Source organism: Schistocerca americana, chromosome 4, assembly GCF_021461395.2.
Source record: "Schistocerca americana isolate TAMUIC-IGC-003095 chromosome 4, iqSchAmer2.1, whole genome shotgun sequence".
Classification (NCBI taxonomy): domain Eukaryota; kingdom Metazoa; phylum Arthropoda; class Insecta; order Orthoptera; family Acrididae; genus Schistocerca; species Schistocerca americana.
Window position 1 is genome coordinate 137881238 of NC_060122.1, and position 11200 is coordinate 137892437.

General features: G+C 40.6%; 1 non-coding gene across 1 annotated transcript; it reads right to left on the minus strand.

Moving 5' to 3' along the window:
* Positions 1-1375: 1375 nt before the first annotated feature.
* Trnas-cga lies at positions 1376-1450 on the minus strand. The gene has a single exon. It is a non-coding gene; the product is annotated as a tRNA-Ser (tRNA).
* Between the last annotated feature and the right edge of the window lie 9750 nt (positions 1451-11200).

The following is an 11200-nucleotide window of genomic DNA, read 5'->3' on the forward strand; positions in this document are numbered from 1 at the left end:
CCATTTTTTCTATTTTTGAGCTCTTTGTATAAGTGCTTTTTCACACTCCTCATTCCACCATGTCTTCTTTTTATTCTTGGCCAATCCTAAAGTTTTCTCTGCTGCTTGAGTTATTTCCATCTGGAGTTCATGTCAATCTCTTTCTTTACTTGTCTCAATTTCTTCTCTAAATTTTTCTATATTTGCTTTTGTAATATTAGCTGTAGTGCTGTTGTATATGATCACTTTCTTGGTCACGTTTTTGTTTTAGATGGGAGAAATTTTATTTCAATCTTAGAGAGATAATAATCTGAGTCAAATTCCCCATTTTTGACTACTTTAATATTCATAATTTCCTTGATATAAATTTTAGATGTGACTATGTGATCCAGTTGAAATTCTCCTAGCTTTGGATTTGGATGTCTTTAAGTTTTGGCTTTTCTTAATTTCTTTTCCCTCCCAATTTGCGCATTAAAGTCACCAATAAGTATTTTAATGTTCTTTTTAGGTATGAGATAAATATCAGATTCTAAAAGATTCTAAATTAATACATTACATTTATCTATTTTTTATATCTATATAGTTTTGCTATTTTCTTTCGTTATCGTTTTTCTTTTGTGAGAACAATCAACAGTTCAATGACTGGTGAGCCAATAACCACAGGGATTATATTTTCTGCCTCCACAGTGATGTCAGATAGTAAGAAGCGACAGACGATTCATCGTGAGGGTAGTGAAATAGGAAGTAATATTATAAAATCATGTGCTCAAGCAGCAAGGAAGGAAATCATAAATATTGTGCTGTGAAACAATGTTGTCTACGTGCTGCCTATTATGCTGGCATATCTGTAAGATGCGTTACAAAAATTCGAAATATGGTGAAATCCAGAGATTATCCCCTCTGTGCGCCTGCTAAAAAGCATGCAGGATCTGAAGTATAAGTTTCCCTGTGATTACTTGGATATGGATGTAATAAGAGACATTATACTACAGGTATGCACGTCACATTTTCAGTGTCAGCTAGAAACAATCGAGAAATCCCTAATGAATGACAATGTTGTCATTGGAGCAGAATGACGAGAAAAAGTATTTCAGTGCTTGCACATGCAGTATCAACTTCAATAAACAAATTACACAACTGCCTACAAAAATGAAAAATGTGTTGATATCATTCCGAAAGTACGAGTATCCTGAAAGAGGATGGAGATCTTATATATTTGTTGAAATGTATTACATCCGAGATAATGTTTTTCGAAGACGTGAAATCTTCTCCTCATAAGCCGTACCTGGCTGGCTTCCACATTCCTGTCATGTGCGTTATTCTCAGATGCTGACAGTACATTCACCATAATGTTGTGCGGCGGATCAATTTTTTACTTCCAGAATGAGATTTTCACTTGCCCGACCGAGACTCGAACTCGGGACCTTTGCCTTTCGCGGGCAAGTGCTCTACCAACTGAGCTACCGAAGCACGACTCACGCCCGGTACTCACAGCTTTACTTCTGCCAGAACCTCGTCTCCTACCTTCCAAACTTTACAGAAGCTCTCCTGCGAACCTTACAGAACTAGTACTCCTGAAAGAATGGATATTGCGGAGACATGGTTTAGCCACAGCCTCGGGGATGTTTCCAGAATGAGATTTTCACTCTGGAGCGGAGTGTGCGCTGATTTGAAACTTCCCGGCAGATTAAAACCGTGTGCCCGACTGAGACTCGAACTCGGGGCCTTTGCCTTCCGCGGGCAAGTGCTCTACCAACTGAGCTACCGAAGCACGACTCACGCCCGGTACTCACAGCTTTACTTCTGCCAGAACCTCGTCTCCTACCTTCCAAACTTTACAGAAGCTCTCCTGCGAACCTTGCAGAACTAGCACTCCTGAAAGAAAGGATATTGCGGAGTTTCAATTTTTTACTTTCCTCAATAATGTCTCTTTTTTCGTGATTCACCCACTGTCAGTTTGGTAAGCCATCGGTGAGTAACCGCATCTGGCCTGTGCACGTCATTCCGTCTGAAGGGCACGCTAGTCATTGTTTCATGTTGTCAGATGAAGAACAGGAAGAAAATCCGTTGGAAATTTTCCATTCCAGTCGTTCACATTAAAAAACTACGAAGGGCTGCAGAGATTCCGACAAAATTGCAATAGATTTGGAGATAAATTTTTTGTCTGAATTTTGTAACATTTTCTTGTTTGAAGAAGCATTATCATTTATGAATAACGGCTACACGTCTCTCATTGATAGGTTCAACACTGCTTCTTTTGTCAAAATACAGTATAATTTGCACAAATTCATCTTTCAGCAGCTATCGTGACAAAATTCTAAAACAGTGTCTTATTAGATTAAAGAAGCAATTGGCGACCAGAAAGGTCAATATATTATGGAAAACCTCGTTGTCTTGACATTTCGAAGTAACATAAGAGATAGAATTTCATATTTATTTCCATGCCAGGAAATTCTCTTTTGACTAGATGATGATTCTTTAAAAAAAATTACAGTACTGGAGAGAAAAGGTAAAATAAGATAAAAACCATTACTTCTGTTATATCACCGTAAATAAGAAAGTTCCATTTGATATAGTTTCTTACTTAAATGCTTGTATTATAATAAGTATGACCAATAGGGAGGTTGGAAGGTTGGTTCAAATGGCTCTGAGCACTATGGAACTTAACATCTGAGGTCATCAGTCCCCTAGGTCTTAGAACTACTTAAACCTAACTAACCTAAGGACATCACACACATCCACGCTCGAGGCAGAATTCGAACCTGCGACCTCAGTGGTCACGCGGTTCCAGACTGAAGCGTCTGAGCTATGTGTAATTTGATGATTTGCATTTACGTTGGATTAATGAAGTTACATAATACTTGGTGTTTAAATCTCATTGTTTGTGAATCAACTGTGAGCAATGTAGCTTCAGTTGTCAGATTTTTTTGGAAAGCCAAACCTAACATGTAACATAATTTTGCTAAAAACTGAGTGTTGGTAACTCACCATAATCAGTACCGCCTCCCAGTCCAGGTTTAATAATTTTTAAAGAAGTTGAATTTTCTCAAATGATCTCGTTTATTAGTGAATCGAATTTCATGTCCATGTCATGTATTATGGCCGGCATGGCACACAGCTGAGCCTGTTGTCAGCATATTTCTGTTTTTGTGGGAGGCAGAATACATATATCGCGTTGCTCCGTTGCTGCTTTAGAGGTAAGACAATTTAATTTATTTGTCATGTGCACAGGGATCGAAGTTATCAGTTTTGAACAGGCCCAGATGATTCAGTGCCTAAGGGGCTGAATGTATTTTGCAGTGATTGCATTTCTTTATTGGTAGTGGGAGTTACATTGCCTAGTCGATTCGTGTAAAGTTTTGCTAATCAAAACATAGAATGAGCACACCTCTTGCAGTTACAACTCGCCACAAGACAATTCGAGTTCTGTATCCATTCTACAGTTCAGACATCATTCAAGGTTATCGAAAAGTTATCTTAAAAAAAAAAAAAAAAAAAAAAGTTCCAACTGTCATATTTATTGCGATAAACGCAATTAAGTGAGACACAGCGCATAATTCTAAACGTTTCAATGTAAAATAGAGTTCGCTATGATCTTGCGTTTGGTGCATATTACACCATATGTTTCTGTATATGAAATTTAGCTAATATGTTGAATTTTTCTTTAACTTTGGGAGGAGGTCTCGATGTGTCTCCAATCTCGAGAAAATGGACCGTATATAGCGCGTTCGTTCCCGATCGCACGAGCGCGAGTATGAAATATTCATATAACATCCCTCATAGCTCCTTAACCGATCGAGATACAGATGGTAGCGCACAAGGAGGAGATTACTTTGCCACATCGTTAACACATGGAACTTTCTTATCTACGGCGACACAGTTGAAGTAACAGTTTTTATTATTTATTTTTTCGATACAGTACTGTAAATTTTTTTAGAGTTATCGACAGCTAGTGAAAACAGAATTTCGTTGTATGAAAATAAACATGAAATTCCTTATGTTATGTTACTGAAGACCGACACGATGAGGTTTTCTGTAAATAATTGACCTCTCTGGTCGCCAGTTGTTTGTTGAATGAGCCACTCTGTTTCAGATCTCTGTCGCAATAGCTGCAGCAAGGTGAGTTTGTACAAATTATACCGTGTTTTGGCAAAAGAAGCAAAATTAAACCTGTCAACAAGAGAAATGTAGCCATTACTCATAAATGATGATCTTCGTTGAATGACAAAAGGTTAACAATTGACACAAAAATAAATTGCCAATTCTGTTGCAGTTTTGGCGAAACCTCTATAACCAGTCGTATTTGTAATAGTGAATGACTGGAATGGAAACTTACCAAATGATTTTCTTCCTGATCATAATCTGAGTAACATAAAAAAATCACGGGATACATCTGTGGATATATCCACTTTTCGGATTTTTGTAACAGATGGTACAGATACGTCGGCATAATAGACAGTATGTAGACAGCATTAATTATTTGTATAATATTTTAAATTTCCTGCCTTGATTCTTGATGACATAATTTTATAATATTAACTCCTATTTCACTACGCTCGTAGTGAATTGTCTGTGATCTGAAGACACTGTGAAGGCAGAAGATATAATCCTAATTGCTAATTGCTCACTGGTCACTGAATTGTGCATTGTTCTTGACAAAATAAAATCAATAATTAACCATAAACATGGACTAATGAGAAAAGACCGAGAGCTTAAATGGCGTAAAACGTAACACTGCTCAATAACGACAGAGTTCAGTAGTAAGACAATATTTTTCGTACGGTCAACACTACCAGCGATCGTATGCGCGGTCCCGAAAGCGTATTGGAGGACTGCTTTCCCGCTACCCCCCCTCACCAGAAACTGTGCCGCAACCACAACACCATACGACCTGGGCAGACGCGTGTCACGTCACCCTAGTGTTACAATTTGTGCGGTCACACTGTGACTTGAGTCACAATGATGCGCTCTGCCCTGCGCCGCGCCAGACGCACTACGTGGTCTGAATCTGCATCGAGCGTAATGTCGTGTCACTTTACATGTGCTATATGCTTCCCAGTTTGCGTTTTGCCTTAGACAGTTTAGTATTGTTGAGGGACAACATTGTATATGATCGGAGTTGACCTGGATTTTTTTAATTTTTTTTTTTTTAATTTTCTTATTTGGCCTTTGAGTGTGTACTCAATTTAGCCACCGGCAACACACAGTGACAATATACACATAATTGAATAAACAAATACATAAATGCATATTTACAAGAATAAAAAGCTTAACTGTTACAGTTTTGTACATAATGTTTCAAAAATTGAATTGAATTGGAAAATAATTAAAAGTGTCTTGGCTTACAATTCACACCATTTCTGAAATATCTTCATCAGCAAGACATATTTATAATTTATGTACACCATTAAAACCTAGAGATTGTAACCAGTACTCTCGATGAAGTAAACTATCGCTTTATATAGACGAACGTCTTTAGTACACAAAAGAGAAGAAGCTGGTTGAGGAAGATGGTAGCCCATACACAGAAATGTCTTCAGAAAGACCAACCGTTCACGGTCAAATTTGGGGCACATAAATAAGATGTGGTTGACATCAGCTTCCGACTCAGGATCACACTCACATGCTGGTGAACTGTAAACGTTGATCCGATGTAGATGTTGTGGGAAAGAGGCATGATGGAAGCGGAGTCTTATGATGGTAGAAATCGTGAATCGGTCCAGATGTATCCTCCTGAACCACGGCTGTGAAGGAATCCGAGGTTGTAGCACTGCGTAGTAACCGCCTTTTGTCTGTTGAGAAACGTTCCACATTTCCTGCCATTGTTGTCTTGCGTGACCTTGACTTCACGTAAGTAGTCTGTATAAGGAAGGTGCAGATCCAGGACGGTGCCTAAGGTTGCCGCTTGTTTGGCTAATGCATCAACTTCATCATTATAGAGGATACCAGAGTGGGAAGGTACCCACAACAAATGGATCGTCCGGCCCGTGCGTGTGCTGCGAATACATTCAGATATCACATCCAAGATATAACTGTTGGTTGTTTTGTCCATCGACGGTACTGAATGGTTTTAAGAACGCTTTGCGAGTCAGATACTATCAATATCTTGGGGAAGGAAGTGCTAGAGACAAACTTAAGTGCTTCCAAAACTGCCACTTTCTCCGCCGTAAAAATAGAAATGCTCGTAGGCAGTTTGAAGGTTTTGCGGATCTGGATCTGAGGGCAGAAAAATGCGCATCCTGTACACTCTTCTTGCGGAATTTTGGAGCCATCGGTATATACACAGAGAAAACCCGGCCATTGTGCTTGAACGAGACGATTGAAGCCTACATTGACATTAGTACTGTCCAGCCAGGTCGTAATTAAATAATGGACTGGGATCTGGGAGCAGAGCATTTGAAAATCATATTCAAAAACAGGTAGATGCGCTGAACGCCGTATAGAATGTATGACAGGTGACCAAGTGTCAAAGCTGGCACAAACGGCTGGCACTTCATTCCTTCTGTGGGATGCAATCCACAGTCGATAAATGCAGTCTCTACTTTGATAGACGGAACTGTCCCTAATGCCCATGCCTTGAATGTAGAATTTGTCCGATAACATTTAGCGCCTAATGCTCAAGGGCAGCTCCCCTGCTTCTATTAAAAGGGCGTTGGTGGGCGTCGACCGCATGGCTCCAAGACAGGTACGAATGGCTCTATATTGAAGAGTATCTAATTTGGAGGGATGAATCTTTGACGCAGTGTGGTAGAATTGACAGCCATAGTCTAATCGAGATCGAATTATCCCTCGGTACATGGTGAGTAAAACATTCTGATGCGCTCCCCACCAGACACGAGTGAGTGATCTGATTACATTTAAACCTTCTTCACACTTGGTATTCTTTGTTCTCTCACACTTGTGTAATAGTGCTGCTCGGCTCACTGCTGTTGCATGTATTTCTGTGTTGGCGTCAATAAGTAACGATAGATACTCCGTGGAAACGCTGGTAGGACATGCGGAAGAGAAATTAACAAATAAACCATTGAAACAAACACATATTCACTTCGACATGAGACGGTTCAAATTTGGTGATCTTGGTGCTTACCCAGTTTGGAACAATCGGCTAATGATTGGGTTTGCTCTTGAGAGGCCAACGGCCAATTGCGCTACAAGTTGTTGGAGCAGCTACTCTTGCCACAACTGAGAATGCAAACACAGTTGCGATCTTCGAGCAGTGCACGGGCCGCGTTATTACAACTGAGCTTGCCGTTGTCCATCATTCGAAAAATTATGTGCTCAATTGTGAGAAATAGTATCAGTACAAACTCCACATCACTCACCAAATTTTGACACGTGATGCAGACATTCGAGCAGACTTTGCTGTTTCTTGCAAGGGTTGAAGTTGACAACATGTGCCTTGGAACATTTTGTGCAGTGATGAAGTACACTTCACGCTCAGAGGGGCAGCAAGCACTCACAATTGTCGCAGCTAGCCGGTTTAGCCGAGCGGTTCTAGTTCGCTTCAGTGTGGAGCCGCGCGACCGCTACGGTCGCAGTTTCGAATCCTGCCTCGGGCATGGATGTGTGTGATGTCCTTAGGTTAGTTATTTTTAAGTAGTTCTAAGTTCTAGAGGACTGATGACCTCAGATGTCAAGTCCCATAGTGATTAGAGCCATTTGGACAGTAGTCGCATTAGGGGATCGTCATCGCCAACGAACGTTCATGAAGTTCCTCTGCATAGTGAACGCATCACTGTGTGGTGTAGCTAGACGGCACAGTTCATGATTGGTTCTTTTTTCTTTCGGGAACAGTGATCACAAGTAACAATGAAAGGCAGTGTGAACAGCACACGTTACTGTGATCTGCTTCGTCAACAAGTGATCCCTTGTCTGCGGCAGACAGGTGCTTCGGGCTCAACCGTTCTGATGCACGATCGTTGGCCGATCGCTCCAAACTGCGTAACCACCAAGATAACCAGATTTGAACCCCCTCATATGGAAATTAAAATTTGTTTCTTTCAGTGGTTTATTCGTTACTTTTTTTCCGCATGTCCTTACAAATGTTTCCACAAAGTTTTACTGACTTACAATCACTCATTTTTATGGGGCCCTCTCAAGTATATAACCACACTAGAAGCCCTCAACGTATCAGGGGAATTTACTCCCCAGTATAAAATATCAAAATAGCAAACAGCACTAAAAGAGAAAAATTTTGAGAAAAAACTTAGGATCAATAATTAAAAAACTGAATATATCTCTCAAAACCAAATTCAAAAAATTGCAGACAAATCTTTGATATCACAGTTATAACATGTATGTGAAGAATCAAATTCATGAGCCATGTAGAAAGAACAGTTCCAAACTGGCTAACCCCGATAGATTCGTACATGATTGAAAACTAAAAGTAGTAGACACAAATGGTACAAAAAACACAGAAAAACCTCATGGAATTGGGGTTACCAAACTTACAGGATGGACATGCGGGGCTTCGAGCAAGAAGAGAAAAGGGCCAAACAATAGACACAGAAGGAGCAAGGGAAACACAATCGCTGCGCATAATAGATACCAGGCTTAAAGGATGGCGCGGTTGTAGGTGACCCATTTGCGAAACAAGTAGAAAGAAAGTGCATACTCATGGCGTTTCTAGGATAGCGGGTAAGAGCAAAAGCATCAATTTGAGGCATGGAACCATGGTACGGAAATGAGTGATTAGAAACATGTAAGCGGAGAAAGCAAACTTACCTTTAGTCTGCTGATGATAAAATTCGAACTAGACATATCTTCTTCACTTTTAACACAAACTGTACAAGGTACAAAGTGCTGCAATCACAGTTGTTACAAGTGACATCACCCAGCTTGTACACAGGCACGACAGCGTTGCGTTAGGCTCTGTTGCATAAATTCGAAGAATACTGTGCTGCTCGAAAATTCGTCCCAGGAGGCTCTTTTTAGCCCCGACAGGTGTTTGGTGCATACGACGTTTCACGTCAACCAACAGAAACAAATTCGGTGAAGTCACATCAGGTCAATGACTTTGCCACGTCCCTCACGACGTTCGCCCATATTGTAATCGCGTTTTCCTTAGCTACAATTTCAACATCTACGTAGTAAATAAATTAATCACCTCGTAAAAACAATGACTGGTAAGTTCTCGTATTTTACTGGCAGAGTTACCCCACAACATGCTTGGCGTCATTGCCTCGAGACCAATGTTCCTCATACCCTACTCCATTTACTGAAAGTTTGCATCATTACCACTAAAGCACTACGTACAATTCTTGTTGTGTACATAGTTCCGCGTAGTCAGCGCGTACACAACTTTCCCAATAGAGTGCGCCCCGCTAAGCACAACAGCGCAGGCGCAGCGCTCGTCCGTCTCCGCACTACGAGATGGCGCTGTCATAGAGACGGACCAAATTCTGCTTCCGCCGATCCGCGTATTAATATGTAACGCAGGCAATGAGATTGCTGCTAACGTAGAACCTTTTCTCCTCGCTGATCACACTCGCGCAGTGATACCTGAACGCGCGAGGTATTATAACGAGTGTACAGACCTCCGATTAGTCAGCCTACATTAGTCTGCATTTGTCTGTACCAGTCTATAGTCAAGTTTCAGTCTGCACCTAATAAGATTATCATATTCCTGTACATAGCCATGAAGGTAAATGTATAGACACTGTATCAAGTATCAGAGATATGTGAGAGTAAGATTAACGTACCAAGACCAAAGGAACTTCAGATTGTCAATTGTAAATAGCATCCAGGATCAAGTTAAGTAATTTTATGCTAGTTATTATTTTAATAAATGTGAGTGAAAGTAATGCCTCCGAATATTTGCGTGAAAACTCTTACATTTCTTTAAACGAAACAAACTTTATTAACATTGTATGTCTTTACTCTTCGTGCCTACGAATTTATTTCTCAGCATAGGCACTCTAGTGATGAAAAGTTTGTTGATACCGTCAATGTGGAATCATTGAGTTTGTTGATGGAGCCACAACGTCACCTCTGCTTGTACCGCTTCTTTACTATCAAAGTGAAGTCCTCGAAGGTGTTCTCTCAGTTTTCGAAACATATAAAAATTGGATGGGGCCAAATCGGGATTGCATGGCGGATGATCGGTGACAGAGAACACAAGGCGTCCGATTGTTGCAGCGCTCGTGAGTGATCTGTCGCTGCCGTGCCGAAGGAGAGACTGCTCCATGCCTGGAAAAACTCTGAATTTGGGCATTCAGTATTTTCTGGGGGTCTCACAGTACGTTGCAGAGTTTATGGGGGTACAATTAGGCATGAATGCGTGACGCCTTCAATAACCCAAACACTGTGACCACGACTTTGCCTGCTGATAACATGGAATCGAACTTTTTTGTCGACGGAACTCTGTTGATGCTCTCTTATTTGCGGGAACAAAATGGTGAACGCAGCTTTCATCACCTGTCACATTCAATTGGAGGCACGTTAGAAACTCGATTGCAGCACGCTGTTTCTCATACACCAGTGTCGTTACATTACACACAGTTGTGTTGCGCGTGACAATTAGGAGTTCTCTGGCGGCAGATGGTTTCAACTTGGGTCTGCGAAGCAGGAAAGTTGACCGAGTAATACGCTTGACATGTAATACCTCAAGCGATATTGAGAACAGAATAAAAAATTCGGGGGCACAACTTTTCAGCACGCAGTCGTATACAAACGATTTGGCAGACGGTGTGAATAGCCATCTTGGATTCTTTGCAGATGATGATGCTGTTTGCTGTTTAATAAAATCATTAGAAGATCAATACGATTTACAAAATGATTCATACTGAATGGTTGTATTGTGTGAAAAGTAGTAACTGACACCTAACAATAAAAAGTGTGAGGTCCGCCACATGAGTACTAATAGGAATCCTATTATTTTCGGTTACACGACAAATAACACAAATTTAGAAGTTGTTGACGCAAGAAAAATTCCTAGCGGTCACAATTACGAACAATTTAAATAGGAACCACCGCATAGGAAATAGTGTGAGGAAGCTTAAACAAAGACTGCGTTTTGTAGACAGAACTCTTCGATGATACAACACATCTGCTGAAGATGGTTGCCCGTCCTCTGCTAAAGTACTGCTGAGTAACATAAGACCCTTAATACAGGATTGACGGAGAACAGCGACAAAGTTGGAAGTATAGGAGATCGTTCTGGATTATCGTGAACTGCTGGGAGAGATTGTTACCAAAATGATACCCGAGCTGCAGTGGCAAA